Source organism: Struthio camelus, chromosome 3 (genome assembly GCF_040807025.1).
Source record: "Struthio camelus isolate bStrCam1 chromosome 3, bStrCam1.hap1, whole genome shotgun sequence".
NCBI lineage: Eukaryota > Metazoa > Chordata > Aves > Struthioniformes > Struthionidae > Struthio > Struthio camelus.
The window spans coordinates 4,548,596-4,567,313 of NC_090944.1; positions in this window are offsets into that span (position 1 = coordinate 4,548,596).

The following is an 18,718-nucleotide window of genomic DNA, read 5'->3' on the forward strand; positions in this document are numbered from 1 at the left end:
TTGGAGCAGGACGTGGAGGCGGAGCGCTGAGCAGGCTGCACGCTCGCGGCGCGCTTCCGGTGGCGGCATGGAGCCTCGGAGGCTGAGCGTCGTGGGCGAGTTTGTGGTGCTGAGCCTCTTTGTGGTGTGCCTGGCCCACATGCCCTCGGTCGTCAACGTCCTCACGATCCTGTGCATAGCGGTGGTGTTGGTGCTGGCGGGGAAAAGGCTCTGGCCCAAGGTAGGAGTCAGCCTGGGCATGGCCCCGAGCTGGCGTGGGCAGCGAGAGGGCTGAGGCCACGGCAGCACCTGCAGCAAGGGCAGCCTGACGGTGCTGCGCGCAAGCCTGCCTCCAGCCTCAGCTCTGCGTGCCCCGCGCAGCCCTTCTGCGAGCAGGGGGCCTCTTGGCGCAGCTTGGATGCTCGCCCCTAAGGCAGCGCTCTCTTGGGCTGTGCAGGGGCCTCGCGGCAGTGCTGGCAGCCTGGGCAACGGCAGCGTGGACGAGCCCGGAGGTGAGCAGCCCCGGCCCAGAGCGTAGGCGCGCTCGGCAGCGCCTCCCGGCCAAGACGGCCCAGCGCCGCCAGCGCCCACCGCCCTCGGCCCCAGCTGGGGCTCCGCCGACGGGCTGCCCTCGCTCACTGCCTCTCTGCCTCCTCTTCCAGCAGCCTCCTTCCTGCCCACGGTGGACACGCAGGACTGTGCAGCCAGCCGGCAGGCAGGGTAAGCGGAGGCCTGGCCTGCAGGGGGGCTGCCCCACAGCCCTGGCCAGGCCCACCGCAGGCAAGAGCCTGATGCAGCCCAGAGCCACAGACCTGCGCCTGGCCTGGGCCCCCCAAAGAGCAGGGCATGGCATGGCTAGGGCTGGGGTCGACGCGCGGGATGCCCAGGACATGCCGCATGCCTGCTGCTCACCAACTGGGAAGCCCCTTTGCTCCTTGCCCACTGCTGCAGCCCTGGCCCCAGCGCCCCCTCCGCCCGCACCCTGGCACCCTTTGGCGTCTGCCGCCGCAACCAGGGCTTCCCCCTGGGGCACCCAAGGCAGCCTCCTCACCACCTTTCTCCCTCCCAGGCTCACAAGCGAGGACACCTTGCCCCCTCGCCACCTCCTGCCCACCTCCGAGCCGGACACGGATGGATGGAAGTTGGATGGCCCTCTCCCACTGCCACCACCCTCCATCCTGCTGGACGCTCCCCCAACACCTGCAGGAGTGCTGGGTGAGCTGCTTGTGCCCACAGCCCTCCCGCCATCCCCACCATGCAGGCGGGTCCGCTTTGGGCGCAACCAGACCGTGTTGCTGAGCGAGGAAGGTCACGAGCTCCTGGACTGCCTCCCCAAAGCCCCACACCTCGACTGGCCAGCCCACATCCCGCGCCGGTCCATCCTGCACTGTGCCTGGGCACCCGTCCCGCTGGCAGAGGAAGGCACAGTGCGGCCACTTTCACCCGCCGGGCAGTCCGAGGACGAAGAGGACGAGGAGCCAGCGTGTGCCACCTCCCTGCAGCGCTGGCCCACCATGCAGCTCTGGAGCCCACCACCGGAGGCGCCCTCCCCTCCCGCTGCAGCCGCCGGCTGCACAGCGGCCCTGGCCTGCCTGCTGTGCCCAGCCTGCCCAGCCTGCCCTGCAGGCGCCTTCAGAGGGCTGCGCAAGGGCCTCCGCAGATGCGCCTCCTTCCTGCGAAGGCCACGGCGAGTGCTCAGGAGGCGCCAGGCAAGGGCCAGCTGATTGGGGCCAGCAGCAGGCTCCGCGCCTGGGCAGACGTGCCAGTAACCAGCGCCCGCGGAGCTAGACGCCTTTGCCACCTCCGGGCCAGCGTCAATAAACCTCTGTGCAAGACTCTGCGGGAGGCGAGAGTGAAACACCATGTGAAGTGCTATGAAGAAGGCGCAGGAATGCTCCCTGAGTCTTAGGAAGCCAGCCGTTCCCCGAACTCAGGCTTTCCTGCTCCTGACAGGGCTGAGTAGAGCAGCAACATGCAAAAACATGTCTCCAGAACAGAAGTTTAAATGCTTAGCTCAGATGAACCATCACATAGGAAACTGGCTGTCAGAAGAAGTCCGTGAGATCCTTAGAAAGTGCGGTGGATGTGATCCTGGGGGCGCTCTGGAGCAAGATCTGAATTCCCCTGTGAATGGAGACTATGTAGCCTCCAACAGTGATCTGCAGAAAGAAGTTATAAAACGGGGGAGAATTGATATCGGTCAGGGGGCTGAGCGGAAAGATTCATCCAAGCCATCACCCTCAGCAGAACAGTCGGAGGATCCTAAAAGGAATGAGCGTTCCAGAGGCCAAGAGGTCCTCCACTTGATCAAACACCCGGGACTAGAAAATTGCTACGCAAGGAAAAGGGGGAGGGCAGATCTTCAGGTTATCGACAAGACTGCCCTGTGTGACAGCCAGCCCAGGATTGGCAGTGAATACCCCTTCCATTTTCGGCACAAGCTGCTGATGCTGGACTACCGTGGAAGGTATCTGGTTTGCCAGGAGCATGGCAAAGCAAAAGAAGGCGTTCTGAGCACTCCGAATGCAACAAGCCTTGGCACTGAGTGCTCAGATAGTGCCTCAGATATTGACAGTGAGTTTTTCAATGCTGAGCGTGAAGAAGGGGATGCCTCTGTTACAGCAGGTCTGACACACACACATGCCATGGACCTCCAGGTGGCGATGTTTCATGGTGCCCATGATTTCACGAGCCAGTACATTTCAACAAACCTCGCTTTGTGCCACTTGGTGCTCCCCCTCCTGCTACCAAATCCATGCACCGCACCAAGAGAGTTCCCTCAGCCAAGTTAAAAAGAGCTGGAAAGCCACGGAACAATCGGGAAAGCAGACCACAATTCAGAGGAGCAGACCACAATTCAGAGGCACAAAAACAAACCGATTGATCAGGCAGACACACTCATCGTGTCCTTCATACGGATCGGGAGTTCTCCTTCCTCTTCCAAGGCTCAGCTCCTGAATGCTCTGCTGAGTAAACACAAACACCACACTTTCTGCCACCGACATTGCAAAGGCAGCACCAAAGGCTGTCTTCTAACGACAGGTGTTGTGGAGATCTCTTGGTCCTGTGCCAGTGGCAGTGCTGATGACACTTTTGACGGCTGTGTTGCTTTTTGTAACCTGCATGGGGATGCTAGAGGTCATGAACAACAATTGCCGTTTTTACAGCAGATCTCTTCTGTGAAGGAGGCTCTCAGTTAGCTGAGTCTGACCAGAGTGACAAGAAAGGCGTGAACATTGTACGTGACCCGTGGCAGTCTCAAAAGCCTTTGATTTGTCTTTTCACTGAAGAAGAGAATGTTGCATGTGGCCGATCTAGCCAGAATGTAAAAAGAGGTATCCAGAACAGAAACAAAGCAGAATTAGTAGAGGAGCTGATAAAAACAATCAGAGACCTACTAGCAAGGTGAAACAACCTCTTAAGGCTTGATGCTTGTCAGGACACAGCTCGCCAACGTGGATTTATTGTGGCTAAAGAGGCAGAAGAGTGTGTGAGAGCCAAAGCAAAGGCAAGAACCTTGGTGGGATTCTTGACAAAGGAGAAATTGTGTTTGAGATCAAATCACAGCTACTGCCTCTTCAAGGACAACTATGGTACCCATGGTGTAAAAAGGAGAAAGAGCTCCCCCGCTTGCAGGAAAAGAGGAACAAGAACATAGAACATCATGGGAGCCAAAGTGAGCCAGAGAAGTGGGCAGGACGAAGAAAGCAACTCGACAGAGCGTTCCCCCTCAAGCAGCTGATGAAATCAGTCCTCGCTTTTCTCCAGGCACAGGCAAGAGACACCAAGAAATACTTGCTGCAGTGGAGGAAGGTCTTTAGGGATGACCTGTCCTCTGAGCACTTGGAGGAACTTCAGAAAGAGTATCATCAGTGATGGTATCAAATCCTGGAAATAAAGAAAAGCAAGGAAAAAACCAGTCTGAAAACAGCATTGATGAATAAGTTAGAAGCCCTCTCCAATGCAGTCAATGATTCATCCATTGGTCTCAAGCGTCTTTTGAGAGAAGTAGGGCAGATTCGTGAAGCTCTAGAATCCTTGAACTCAAAAGATGAATGTTTTTGCAAACTACCTGAAGTGGCAGTCGATCTGACGGTTTCAGGGTATGCCCTTGAAGTGGTGGATGGTGATGCTTCGTCTGTACGGTGACGATGGCTTGGGGCAATCTTTGACAAGTTAATTGAGAAGCTAGGGGAGAGAAGAGCGTTTGTTCTCTCAGTGCTTGGCATCCAGAGCCCGGGGAAGTCAAGCCTGCTGAATGCCATGTTTGGGCTGCAGTGGAACATCAGTGCGGGGAGAGGCACGCGGGGAGCGTTTATGCAGGTGCTTCAGGTGGACGAGAAACCCCAAGAGGCCGTGGACTTTGATTACAGGCTGATTGTTGACACGGGAGGACTTTGTGCCATGGAGGTGGCCAATAAGCAGTCACTTAATGATGACAATGAGCTAGCCACCTTTGGCATTGGCATTGGCAACATGACTCTGATCAATATCTTGGGAGAAAATCCTGGAGACATGCAAGATGTCCTTCAGCTAGCCGGGCAGGCTTTTCTCCGGATGAAGCAAGTCAATCTTTCGCCAAGCTGCTGCTTTGTGCACCACAATGTTGGAGAAATAACTGCCCAGGAACAAAACATGCAAGGACAAAGACGCCTGCAGGAAAAGCTGGAGGAAATGGCAGGGACAGCCGCCCAGCCGCCCAGCAGGCGTTCTGCCATGTCACCTGCTTCAGCAATGTCATCCGCTTTGATGTGAACACCCACAGTCACTACTTTGCTCACCTCTGGGTGGCAAGGAAACCCACCCAGGGCCCCACCCAACCCCACACACAGCCAGCACGTGCAGCAGTTAAAGAGCACAATTCTCCAAGCTGCCAAGAAGGGATCGCAGGGCACTATTTCAAGGCTCTCGAGCTTGAAAGTTTGTATGAGTGACTTGTGGAAGGCTCTGCTGAATGAAAAGTTTGTTTTCCCTTTCCAAAACACTCGGGAAGTTGCCGCAGACAACAGCTTAGGAACAACCGACAGCCAGTGGACCTGGCAGCTGGGGAGCCACATCCTAGACTTGCAAATGAAATGGAACAATCGGATTAGAAAGGGAGATGTTCCACATGTGACTCGAAGAAGCCTTATGGAGGAAGTGCAAGATAAATATGAGACCCTCTGGAAAGGCTTGGAACCGTATTTCAGGGAAGATGACGCCAGTGGGCTTTTGATTCAGCGGAAAGCAAGCATTGAAAATCAACCGCAAGATCTGAGAGAAGCACTTGTGGAAGAGACACAGAGAAAGTCTGCCGAGTTCATTGAACGGGAGAAGAATCCGAGCAAAGGGCATCAGAAGAAGCCAGAATGTGAACACGAGCTTGTCAAGAGAAGGCAACTGGTGGCTTTGTCGCTAAAGAAGGAAGAGGTGCATGAAGAAAAGCTGAGGCAACACTTGGCTAGCCTCTGGAAACAATGGCTCTACAAAGTATCTTCCAGCGCACCTCCTCCTGCAGAACCAAACATAAACCTCCCTAGTGAGACCACTCTGCTGGAACATTTCAAGCAAGAGCCAAACAGAGAGGAAGAAATAAAATGCTTCTTGGCAAAGGATGCATTTCCCATGGCATCCCTTGCAGGCAGTGCAAGAGATCATTGCTGCTGGAAGCTGCATTTCATTTCATCCCTTTGTATTTCAGATGCTAGTCGTACTTCCCAAAACATGTATACAATAAACTCGCGGGCTAGCCTTCTGGTCAGGGTATCTCCTGGTGCTGGGCTTGTGGCGGGGGTGCAGGGGGGAGTGGAGCGTTGTGTTGGGGGTGCTGGTCTTGTCGTGGGGGGTGCAGAGGGGAGTTGGTCCTTGTGTTGGGGGTGCTGGTCTTTGTTTTGAGGTGCAGAGGGGATCTGGGCATTGTGTTGGGGGTGCAGAGGGGATCTGGGTGTTGTTGTGGGGGTGCCTAGAGGAGGTGGGCCTTGTGTTGGGGGTGCTGGGCATTGTGTAGGGTTTGCTGGGCTTGTTATGGGGGTGCAGAGGGGATCTGGGTCTTGTTTTGGGGGCGCTTAGAGGACGTGGGCCTTGTGTTGGGGGTGCTGGGCTTGTCGTGGGGGTCCTGAGTGGTCATGGGGTTGTGTTGGGGGTGGTGGGCCTTGTTTTGGGAGAACTAGGCTTGTTTTTGGGGTGCTTAGGGGATCTGGGCCTTGTTTTCGGGGTACTGAGGGGATCTGGGCGTTGTTTTGGCGGTGCTGGGCCTTGTCATGGGGGTGTTGAGGGGATCTAGGCCTTTTTTTGGGGGTGCGGAGAGGGTTCCGGAGCACTCGACCAGGTTGCCCAGAGAGGTTGTGGAGTCTCCTTCCCTGGAGATATTCAAAAGCCGCCTGGCCCAATCCTGGGCAATATGCTCCAGAGGACCCTGGCTGAGCAGGGGCGTTGGACTCCAGGATCTCCGGAGGTCCCTTCCAACCTCCACCATTCTCTGAGCCTGTGATTCTGTGAAATGTTAAGGCTAAAATTTTAACACTCACATCCCAGAAGTTTTCTTTTCCTTTCTTCTCAGAATTGGTTCCCGTCGATGGTCGAGCCCATCACACACCTCCCACAATCGCCTGTAATGTGCTCATGTAGTGTTCCAATGCTATAGGTCCTATGGATTGGCATGGGGTTGGTTCACCTAGTTGATTTAAACCAGTTGAGGGAATGGTTAGAACGTACAGCTAGCAATCTGGTTTTGGAGCTAAGGAAAGGTTTTGCACATTGAGTGACTACTCCCCAAATTACAGCTTGGTTGCCACTGCCCACGCACACAGGGAGCCCCATTCCCCTTGGGATCATTCCAGTTAATATGAAAGAGAGAATCAACCGTATCTGGAATAATACCAACGGTGCGTCTATATGATTGGGGCCTGGGCATACAAGTCTCGAACTCCCATCTCTCCATCATATGTCTAGCAAGCCAAGAATCTTCCACAAGACTTGAACTGGAGGAATGTGTGGGATCAAAACTGTCATGTCACCTGGGGGAGTGAACCAGACACCGTGCGTAGGGCCTACGAAATAGATGGCTCAGCGTTACAGTGGGGACAACAAACAATTGTACTCGGGACCTGAGAGGACCACTCCCTGAGAGAGACCTGCCCAATCGAAGCTATTTCCAAGCAGGTGGTCATGAAGGGAGCACTGCCCTTCAGGAAAAAGCCTTTGCGCAGCTGCGCTATTACCAGAACGGAGCAGCTTCACGACCGCATCACACAGCTCATCAGCCTCCCCATCGACACAAAGGAACAGGAGCCAATGCATGACAACCAAAGTTGCATTCATGACAGACTGCATGAAATAAGAGAACAGGTGGACTCGGCAGCCAGGAACTCCACATATGTCTTCACTCATGGATACAGAAGACATTCAGCAGTGTCTCTAGGCAAAGTGGCAGCAGAAAGGTTGGCAAAGATGCAGAAGGCTTTCACAAGAGCAAACGACCCCACTTTCTACCTGCAGGGCCAGAGAGAAGACTTCTTCACAAGTTTCCACATGTCCTGCCAAGCAGTGCCCTCTATCACAGCAGTTGCTGATTTTTTTTATGTGACGAGCTTTCAGGAGCTCTTTGACAGGCAGTGTCTGTGAAGACTGCTCTTGATATAGCCTGGGAAAGGAGCTCTAACTCTCCAGCTTTCAATGGCCATCGATCTCAACTAGAAACGGCTATTCTCCTCTCTCTTGCGGAGGAAGAGAATGGTGAGTTCAGGCAGCACATTCATTTCCCCCAACATGTTTTAGAAGGTTTCGTTGAGAAGTGTGTTAACTATTGCTTAGACAAGAACAATTCAAGGCTGAAGAACTTGTTCCATGTTTCCCTGAATTCATTCCAGACTCTTGTTGCTGCTGCTAGCTTTGCGCCTACAACTCCAGTTGTCCAAGAGAACTGTGGCAATGTCTCCCTGTGGCTAGAGGAATTTGGGAGCAGACTTGGAGCTAATTCTGAACTTCCCAGAAGTCATCTGAAAAGCACTGAGCATCAAGAAAGAAAGGAGCGAGAGCTCCTGAAGGAGGCAATGAGTAAAGCTCTGGCCCCTGTGCTAGCAAACCTGAAACAGGCATTTTCCATGCCTCATCTGAAAGCTTGGAACTGGAAACCTCATACAATCGGAGTTGAAGGGCTGCACGGCTGCTGGAAGCAATGCCCGTTGTGCAGCGCTCTTTGCACAGACACAATACGTGCTCCTGATGGGGACCACGGTGTTCACTTCCATCGCCCTCAAGTCCTCAATGGTAGCCAGTGGGTTAGAAGAAATCAGTTGGTCCCTGCCCTTTGCTCCAGTCTTGTAGCAAGTCACTGTTGCCTTGTGCTTGAGGATAACAAGGAAGCTGCCTATACAAAGTCTAGAGAAGCAGGAGCAGCTTCTGCCAATTGGGGCCTCACGCCAGAAAGCTCCCCGCAGGCATGCTGCAAATGGCTTGTGTGCCGTTTCCGCTCACAATTGCAACAAGATTGCTGTGCACAATTGGAGGGCACAGCAGCAACCCGTCCAGAAGGGGAAAAGTGCCCAAAGGAAGAACGAGCCACAGGCTCGGCATGGGCTTGTCAGGGACGACTCTGGGCTTTGGTTGGGCTTTGTGCTGGCGGGAGCTGTGTTGGGGCTGGCCTTGGCGGGCTGCGCCTTGTTGGGGTTTGGGTGAGAGCAGCGTCAGGTGGGGCCTGGGGGTGCCCTGGCAGACCAGGTGTGTGGAAGTGATGTCGCCATGGCATCACAATGCCGGGGTCTTTCTGGAGGTGGGGCTGGGGGAAGTGCCGCTGTCACTTTGCCTGCGAGCGAGCGAGCGAGCGAGTGTGCGAGCGAGTGCGCGAGCAGGTGGAGAGTGTGGCGTTGAGCTGGGGCGAAGGAGCGAGGCAGCGGGGTAAGAGCTGGCTCCTTCCGTCTCTCTGCAGTCTCTCCTCCCCTCGGGGCGCTCTCCCTGGCTTTGTCGCCCCCCCAGCGCCCACCACGCGCTGCACGCTCCCTCGGTGGGCACAAGTGCCACAATCAGGCAAACGTCCCCGCCGCGAAGCCCAGCCACGCTCGGGCACCATTCTGCGCCCTTGCTGCTCACGACCCGGTGTCCCCGCGTCACACGTGGGAAAGCAGCGGCGGGAGCGGGCAGCCAGGCAAGGCCAACGGAGTGAGCGCACCATGCCCTGCTTTTTGCAGAGTTGCTCTCGGCGGCCTTTGGCTCTTGTCCTGGTGTCAGATTGACGCTGTCGATCTTGGGGTGCGGAGGAGCGTGCACAGGGTGAGCCGCAGAGCAGAGCGGAGCGGTCAGGGTCGGGGGAGGTTGGTGGAGGGGCGTTGGAGGGGCGGTGGGGAGCAGGGCTTTGGGGGCTGCTGGTCTGCCTTGGTCGGGGAGGGGGAGGGTGGCTGCAAGGGGCGGCGTGCTCAGAGGTGGGTGCTGTGTTTTGGGTGGCACTCTTGGAGCAGGACGTGGAGGCGGAGCGCTGAGCAGGCTGCACGCTCGCGGCGCGCTTCCGGTGGCGGCATGGAGCCTCGGAGGCTGAGCGTCGTGGGCGAGTTTGTGGTGCTGAGCCTCTTTGTGGTGTGCCTGGCCCACATGCCCTCGGTCGTCAACGTCCTCACGATCCTGTGCATAGCGGTGGTGTTGGTGCTGGCGGGGAAAAGGCTCTGGCCCAAGGTAGGAGTCAGCCTGGGCATGACCCCGAGCTGGCGTGGGCAGCGAGAGGGCTGAGGCCGCGGCAGCACCTGCAGCAAGGGCAGCCTGACGGTGCTGCGCGCAAGCCTGCCTCCAGCCTCAGCTCTGCGTGCCCCGCGCAGCCCTTCCGCGAGCAGGGCGCCTCTTGGCGCAGCTTGGATGCTCGCCCCTAAGGCAGCGCTCTCTTGGGCTGTGCAGGGGCCTCGCGGCAGTGCTGGCAGCCTGGGCAACGGCAGCGTGGACGAGCCCGGAGGTGAGCAGCCCCAGCCCAGAGCGTAGGCGCGCTCGGCAGCGCCTCCCGGCCAAGACGGCCCAGCGCCGCCAGCGCCCACCGCCCTCGGCCCCAGCTGGGGCTCCGCCGACGGGCTGCCCTCGCTCACTGCCTCTCTGCCTCCTCTTCCAGCAGCCTCCTTCCTGCCCACGGTGGACACGCAGGACTGTGCAGCCAGCCGGCAGGCAGGGTAAGCGGAGACCTGGCCTGCAGGGGGGCTGCCCCACAGCCCTGGCCAGGCCCACCGCAGGCAAGAGCCCGATGCAGCCCAGAGCCACAGACCTGCGCCTGGCCTGGGCCCCCCAAAGAGCAGGGCATGGCATGGCTAGGGCTGGGGTCGACGCGCGGGATGCCCAGGACATGCCGCATGCCTGCTGCTCACCAACTGGGAAGCCCCTTTGCTCCTTGCCCACTGCTGCAGCCCTGGCCCCAGCGCCCCCTCCGCCCGCACCCTGGCACCCTTTGGCGTCTGCCGCCGCAACCAGGGCTTCCCCCTGGGGCACCCAAGGCAGCCTCCTCACCACCTTTCTCCCTCCCAGGCTCACAAGCGAGGACACCTTGCCCCCTCGCCACCTCCTGCCCACCTCCGAGCCGGACATGGATGGATGGAAGTTGGATGGCCCTCTCCCACTGCCACCACCCTCCATCCTGCTGGACGCTCCCCCAACACCTGCAGGAGTGCTGGGTGAGCTGCTTGTGCCCACAGCCCTCCCGCCATCCCCACCATGCAGGCGGGTCCGCTTTGGGCGCAACCAGACCGTGTTGCTGAGCGAGGAAGGTCACGAGCTGCTGGACTGCCTCCCCAAAGCCCCACACCTCGACTGGCCAGCCCACATCCCGCGCCGGTCCATCCTGCACTGTGCCTGGGCACCCGTCCCGCTGGCAGAGGAAGGCACAGTGCGGCCACTTTCACCCGCCGGGCAGTCCGAGGACGAAGAGGACGAGGAGCCAGCGTGTGCCACCTCCCTGCAGCGCTGGCCCACCATGCAGCTCTGGAGCCCACCACCGGAGGCGCCCTCCCCTCCCGCTGCAGCCGCCGGCTGCACAGCGGCCCTGGCCTGCCTGCTGTGCCCAGCCTGCCCAGCCTGCCCTGCAGGCGCCTTCAGAGGGCTGCGCAAGGGCCTCCGCAGATGCGCCTCCTTCCTGCGAAGGCCACGGCGAGTGCTCAGGAGGCGCCAGGCAAGGGCCAGCTGATTGGGGCCAGCAGCAGGCTCCGCGCCTGGGCAGACGTGCCAGTAACCAGCGCCCGCGGAGCTAGACGCCTTTGCCACCTCCGGGCCAGCGTCAATAAACCTCTGTGCAAGACTCTGCGGGAGGCGAGAGTGAAACACCATGTGAAGTGCTATGAAGAAGGCGCAGGAATGCTCCCTGAGTCTTAGGAAGCCAGCCGTTCCCCGAACTCAGGCTTTCCTGCTCCTGACAGGGCTGAGTAGAGCAGCAACATGCAAAAACATGTCTCCAGAACAGAAGTTTAAATGCTTAGCTCAGATGAACCATCACATAGGAAACTGGCTGTCAGAAGAAGTCCGTGAGATCCTTACAAAGCGCAGTGGATGTGATCCTGGGGGCGCTCTGGAGCAAGATCTGAATTCCCCTGTGAATGGAGACTATGTAGCCTCCAACAGTGATCTGCAGAAAGAAGTTGTAAAACAGGGGAGAATTGATATCGGTCAGGGGGCTGAGCGGAAAGATTCATCCAAGCCATCACCCTCAGCAGAACAGTGGGAGGATCCTAAAAGGAATGAGCGTTCCAGAGGCCAAGAGGTCCTCCACTTGATCAAACACCCGGGACTAGAAAATTGCTACGCAAGGAAAAGGGGGAGGGCAGATCTTCAGGTTATCGACAAGACTGCCCTGTGTGACAGCCAGCCCAGGATTGGCAGTGAATACCCCTTCCATTTTCGGCACAAGCTGCTGATGCTGGACTACCGTGGAAGGTATCTGGTTTGCCAGGAGCATGGCAAAGCAAAAGAAGGCGTTCTGAGCACTCCGAATGCAACAAGCCTTGGCACTGAGTGCTCAGATAGTGCCTCAGATATTGACAGTGAGTTTTTCAATGCTGAGAGTGAAGAAGGTATGCCTCTGTTACAGCAGGTCTGACACACACACATGCCATGGACCTCCAGGTGGCGATGTTTCATGGTGCCCATGATTTCACGAGCCAGTACATTTCAACAAACCTCGCTTTGTGCCACTTGGCGCTCCCCCTCCTGCTACCAAATCCATGCACCGCACCAAGAGAGTTCCCTCAGCCAAGTTAAAAAGAGCTGGAAAGGGACGGAACAATTGGGAAAGCAGACCACAATTCAGAGGAGCAGACCACAATTCAGAGGCACAAAAACAAACCGATTGATCAGGCAGACACACCCATCGTGTCCTTCATACGGATCGGGAGTTCTCCTTCCTCTTCCAAGGCTCAGCTCCTGAATGCTCTGCCGACTAAACACAAACACAACACTTTCTGCCACCGACATTGCAAAGGCAGCACCAAAGGCTGTCTTCTAATGACAGGTGTTGTGCAGATCTCTTGGTCCTGTGCCAGTGGCAGTGCTGATGACACTTTTGACGGCTGTGTTGCTTTCTGTAACCTGCATGGAGATGCTAGAGGTCATGAACAACAATTGCCGTTTTTACAGCAGATCTCTTCTGTGAAGGAGGCTCTCAGTTAGCTGAGTCTGACCAGAGTGACAAGAAAGGCGTGAACATTGTACGTGACCCGTGGCAGTCTCAAAAGCCTTTGATTTGTCTTTTCACTGAAGAAGAGAATGTTGCATGTGGCCGATCTAGCCAGAATGTAAAAAGAGGTATCCAGAACAGAAACAAAGCAGAATTAGTAGAGGAGCTGATAAAAACAATCAGAGACCTACTAGCAAGGTCAAACAACCTTTTAAGGCTTGATGCTTGTCAGGACACAGCTCGCCAACGTGGATTTATTGTGGCTAAAGAGGCAGAAGAGTGTGTGAGAGCCAAAGCAAAGGCAAGAACCTTGGTGGGATTCTTGACAAAGGAGAAATTGTGTTTGAGATCAAATCACAGCTACTGCCTCTTCAAGGACAACTATGGTACCCATGGTGTAAAAAGGAGAAAGAGCTCCCCCGCTTGCAGGAAAAGAGGAACAAGAACATAGAACATCATGGGAGCCAAAGTGAGCCAGAGAAGTGTGCAGGACGAAGAAAGCAACTCGACAGAGCGTTCCCCCTCAAGCAGCTGCTGAAATCAGTCCTCGCTTTTCTCCAGGCACAGGCAAGAGACACCAAGAAATACTTGCTGCAGTGGAGGAAGGTCTTTAGGGATGACCTGTCCTCTGAGCACTTGGAGGAACTTCAGAAAGAGTATCATCAGTGATGGTATCAAATCCTGGAAATAAAGAAAAGCAAGGAAAAAACCAGTCTGAAAACAGCATTGATGAATAAGTTAGAAGCCCTCTCCAATGCAGTCAATGATTCATCCATTGGTCTCAAGCGTCTTTTGAGAGAAGTAGGGCAGATTCGTGAAGCTCTAGAATCCTTGAACTCAAAAGATGAATGTTTTTGCAAACTACCTGAAGTGGCAGTCGATCTGATGGTTTCAGGGTATGCCCTTGAAGTGGTGGATGGTGATGCTTCGTCTGTACCGTGACGATGGCTTGGGGCAATCTTTGACAAATTGAGAAGCTAGGGGAGAGAAGAGCGTTTGTTCTCTCAGTGCTTGGCATCCAGAGCCCGGGGAAGTCAAGCCTGCTGAATGCCATGTTTGGGCTGCAGTGGAACGTCAGTGCGGGGAGAGGCACGCAGGGAGCGTTTATGCAGCTGCTTCAGGTGGACGAGAAACGCCAAGAGGCCGTGGACTTTGATTACAGGCTGATTGTTGACACGGCAGGACTTTGTGCCATGGAGGTGGCCAATAAGCAGTCACTTAATGATGACAATGAGCTAGCCACCTTTGGCATTGGCATTGGCAACATGACTCTGATCAATATCTTGGGAGAAAATCCTGGAGACATGCAAGATGTCCTTCAGCTAGCTGGGCAGGCTTTTCTCCGCATGAAGCAAGTCAATCTTTCGCCAAGCTGCTGCTTTGTGCACCACAATGTTGGAGAAATAACTGCCCAGGAACAAAACATGCAAGCACAAAGATGCCTGCAGGAAAAGCTGGAGGAAATGGCAGGGACAGCCGCCCAGCCGCCCAGCAGGCGTTCTGCCATGTCACCTGCTTCAGCGATGTCATCCGCTTTGATGTGAACACCCACAGTCACTACTTTGCTCACCTCTGGGTGGCAAGGAAACCCACGCAGTACCCCACCCAACCCCACACACAGCCAGCACGTGCAGCAGTTAAAGAGCACAATTCTCCAAGGTGCCAAGAAGGGATCGCAGGGCACTATTTCAAGGCTCTCGAGCTTGAAAGTTCGTATGAGTGACTTGTGGAAGGCTCTGCTGAATGAAAAGTTTGTTTTCCCTTTCCAAAACACTCGGGAAGTTGCCGCAGACAACAGGTTAGGAACAACCGACAGCCAGTGGACCTGGCAGCTGGGGAGCCACATCCTAGACTTGCAAATGAAACGGAACAATCGGATTAGAAAGGGAGACGTTCCGCAAGTGACCCGAAGAAGCCTTATGGAGGAAGTGCAAGATAAATATGAGACCCTCTGGAAAGGCTTGGAACCGTATTTCAGGGAAGATGACGCCAGTGGGCTTTTGATTCAGCGGAAAGCAAGCATTGAAAATCAACCGCAAGATCTGAGAGAAGCACTTGTGGAAGAGACACAGAGAAAGTCTGCCGAGTTCATTGAACGGGAGAAGAATCCGAGCAAAGGGCATCAGAAGAAGCCAGAATGTGAACACGAGCTTGTCAAGAGAAGGCAACTGGTGGCTTTGTCGCTAAAGAAGGAAGAGCTGCATGAAGAAAAGCTGAGGCAACACTTGGCTAGCCTCTGGAAACAATGGCTCTACAAAGTATCTTCCAGTGCACCTCCTCCTGCAGAACCAAACATAAACCTCCCTAGTGAGACCACTCTGCTGGAACATTTCAAGCAAGAGCCAAACAGAGAGGAAGAAATAAAATGCTTCTTGCCAAAGGATGCATTTCCCATGGCATCCCTTGCAGGCAGTGCAAGAGATCATTGCTGCTGGAAGCTGCATTTCATTTCATCCCTTTGTATTTCAGATGCTAGTCGTACTTCCCAAAACATGCATACAATAAACTCGCGGGCTAGCCTTCTGGTCAGGGTATCTCCTGGTGCTGGGCTTGTGGCGGGGGTGCAGGGGGGAGTGGGGCGTTGTGTTGGGGGTGCTGGTCTTGACGTGGGGGGTGCAGAGGGGAGTTGGTCCTTGTGTTGGGGGTGCTGGTCTTTGTTTTGAGGTGCAGAGGGGATCTGGACCTTGTGTTGGGGGTGCAGAGGGGATCTGGGTGTTGTTGTGGGGGTGCTTAGAGGAGGTGGGCGTTGTTTTGGCGGTGCTGGTCTTGTCATGGGGGTGCAGAGGGGATCAGGGCCTTGTTTCTGGGGTGCTGGGCCTTGTTTTGGGAGTGCTGGGCTTGTCATGGTGCTGAGGGGATCAGGGCATTGTGTTGGGGGTGCTGGGCATTGTGTAGGGTTTGCTGGGCTTGTTATGGGGGTGCAGAGGGGATCTGGGTCTTGTTTTGGGGGCGCTTAGAGGACGTGGGCCTTGTGTTGGGGGTGCTGGGCTTGTCGTGGGGGTCCTGAGTGGTCATGGGGTTGTGTTGGGGGTGGTGGGCCTTGTTTTGGGAGAACTAGGCTTGTTTTTGGGGTGCTTAGGGGATCTGGGCCTTGTTTTCGGGGTACTGTGGGGATCTGGGCGTTTTTTTGGCGGTGCTGGGCCTTGTTGTGGGGGTGTTGAGGGGATCTAGGCCTTTTTTTGGGGGTGCGGAGAGGGTTCCGGAGCACTCGACCAGGTTGCCCAGAGAGGTTGTGGAGTCTCCTTCCCTGGAGATATTCAAAAGCCGCCTGGCCCAATCCTGGGCAATATGCTCCAGAGGACCCTGGCTGAGCAGGGGCGTTGGACTCCAGGATCTCCGGAGGTCCCTTCCAACCTCCACCATTCTCTGAGCCTGTGATTCTGTGAAATGTTAAGGCTAAAATTTTAACACTCACATCCCAGAAGTTTTCTTTTCCTTTCTTCTCAGAATTGGTTCCCGTCGATGGTCGAGCCCATCACACACCTTCCACAATCGCCTGTAACGTGCTCATGTAGTGTTCCAATGTTATAGGTCCTATGGATTGGCATGGGGTTGGTTCACCTAGTTGATTTAAACCAGTTGAGGGAATGGTTAGAACGTACAGCTAGCAATCTGGTTTTGGAGCTAAGGAAAGGTTTTGCACATTGAGTGACTACTCCCCAAATTACAGCTTGGTTGCCACTGGCCACGCACACAGGGAGCCCCATTCCCCTTGGGATCATTCCAGTTAATATGAAAGAGAGAATCAACCGTATCGGGAATAATACCAACGGTGCGTCTATATGATTGGGGCCTGGGCATACAAGTCTCGAACTCCCATCTCTCCATCATATGTCTAGCAAGCAAGAATCTTCCACAAGACTTGAACTGGAGGAATGTGTGGGATCAAAACTGTCATGTCACCTGGGGGAGTGAACCAGACACCGTGCGTAGGGCCTACGAAATAGATGGCTCAGCGTTACAGTGGGGACAACAAACAATTGTACTCGGGACCTGAGAGGACCACTCCCTGAGAGAGACCTGCCCAATCGAAGCTATTTCCAAGCAGGTGGTCCTGAAGGGAGCACTGCCCTTCAGGAAAAAGCCTTTGCGCAGCTGCGCTATTACCAGAACGGAGCAGCTTCACGACCGCATCACACAGCTCATCTGCCTCCCCATCGACACAAAGGAACAGGAGCCAATGCATGACAACCAAAGTTGCATTCATGACAGACTGCATGAAATAGGAAAACAGGTGGACTCGGCAGCCAGGAACTCCACATATGTCTTCACTCATGGATACAGAAGACATTCAGCAGTGTCTCTAGGCAAAGTGGCAGCAGAAAGGTTGGCAAAGATGCAGAAGGCTTTCACAAGAGCAAACGACCCCACTTTCTACCTGCAGGGCCAGAGAGAAGACTTCTTCACAAGTTTCCACATGTCCTGCCAAGCAGTGCCCTCTATCACAGCAGTTGCTGATTTTTTTATGTGATGAGCTTTCAGGAGCTCTTTGACAGGCAGTGTCTGTGAAGACTGCTCTTGATATAGCCTGGGAAAGGAGCTCTAACTCTCCAGCTTTCAGTGGCCATCGATCTCAACTAGAAACGGCTATTCTCCTCTCTCTTGCGGAGGAAGAGAATGGTGAGAAGTTCAGGCAGCACATTCATTTCCCCCAACATGTTTTAGAAGGTTTCGTTGAAAAGTGTGTTAACAACTATTGCTTAGACAAGAACAATTCAAGGCTGAAGAACTTGTTCCATGTTTCCCTGAATTCATTCCAGACTCTTGTTGCTGCTGCTAGCTTTGCGCCTACAACTCCAGTTGTCCAAGAGAACTGTGGCAATGTCTCCCTGTGGCTAGAGGAATTTGGGAGCAGACTTGGAGCTAATTCTGAACTTCCCAGAAGTCATCTGAAAAGCACTGAGCATCAAGAAAGAAAGGAGCGAGAGCTCCTGAAGGAGGCAATGAGTAAAGCACTGGCCCCTGTGCTAGCAAACCTGAAACAGGCATTTTCCATGCCTCATCTGAAAGCTTGGAACTGGAAACCTCATACAATCGGAGTTGAAGGGCTGCACGGCTGCTGGAAGCAATGCCCGTTGTGCAGCGCTCTTTGCACAGACACAATACGTGCTCCTGATGGGGACCACAGTGTTCACTTCCATCGCCCTCAAGTCCTCAATGGGACCCAGTGGGTTAGAAGAAATCAGTTCGTCCCTGCCATTTGCATTTGCTGCCCTTTGCTCCAGTCTTGTAGCAAGTCACTGTTGCCTTGTGCTTGAGGATAACAAGGAAGCTGCCTATACAAAGTCTAGAGAAGCAGGAGCAGCTTCTGCCAATTGGGGCCTCACGCCAGAAAGCTCCCCGCAGGCATGCTGCAAATGGCTTGTGTGCCGTTTCCGCTCACAATTGCAACAAGATTGCTGTGCAAAATTGGAGGCAAAGGAGCAACCCCTCCAGAAGGGGAAAAGTGCCCAAAGACAGATGTGATCTCTGAGCTGGAACAGCTATCCCCTCCACATAGCATCTCCCAGCGCCAAAACGGTCTGCAATGGCAATGGCCTGAATGTATTGGCATCCCTTGCAGGCAGTCCAAGAGATCATTGCTGCTGGAAGCTGCATTTCATTTCATGCCTTTGTATTTCAGTTGCTAGTCTTACTCTGGGAAACATGTATACAATCACCTCAAGGGCTAGCCTTCTGCAAAGAACCCAAACAATAGCCAACAGCAGAAGCAGCAAGATACACACCTAGATAATACCATGGCCTGTACATCACATCTGTGATTTTCTTCTCCTCTCCATAAGTGGGTTCACTTCTGGAGAGTGTTCAACTTCTGGACTCCATGAAGCAGAGTCTTTGCTGAAGTCTGTGCTTTTAAATTCCAACTGGACTGATAGGATCCCCTCATCTGATGGCCTCGGGAACAAACACGTCACGGAATGTCACCCTTCACCAAGTCTCTCTCTTGTGTTTGATCCTGTGGCTCTGCTCTGTCTGTAACACATGTTCCCACGTTCATAGCTCTGTACCAGCAACAAGCAGTAAAAGGGGCCTGTTGCCTGCTCTCGCTTCCTGACGTTCTCCTTGTATGTGGGAAGCATCGTGCGGGTGCTGGCGGGGAGGTTGTGGGGAGAGAAAGTGCCAGGTGCCTTT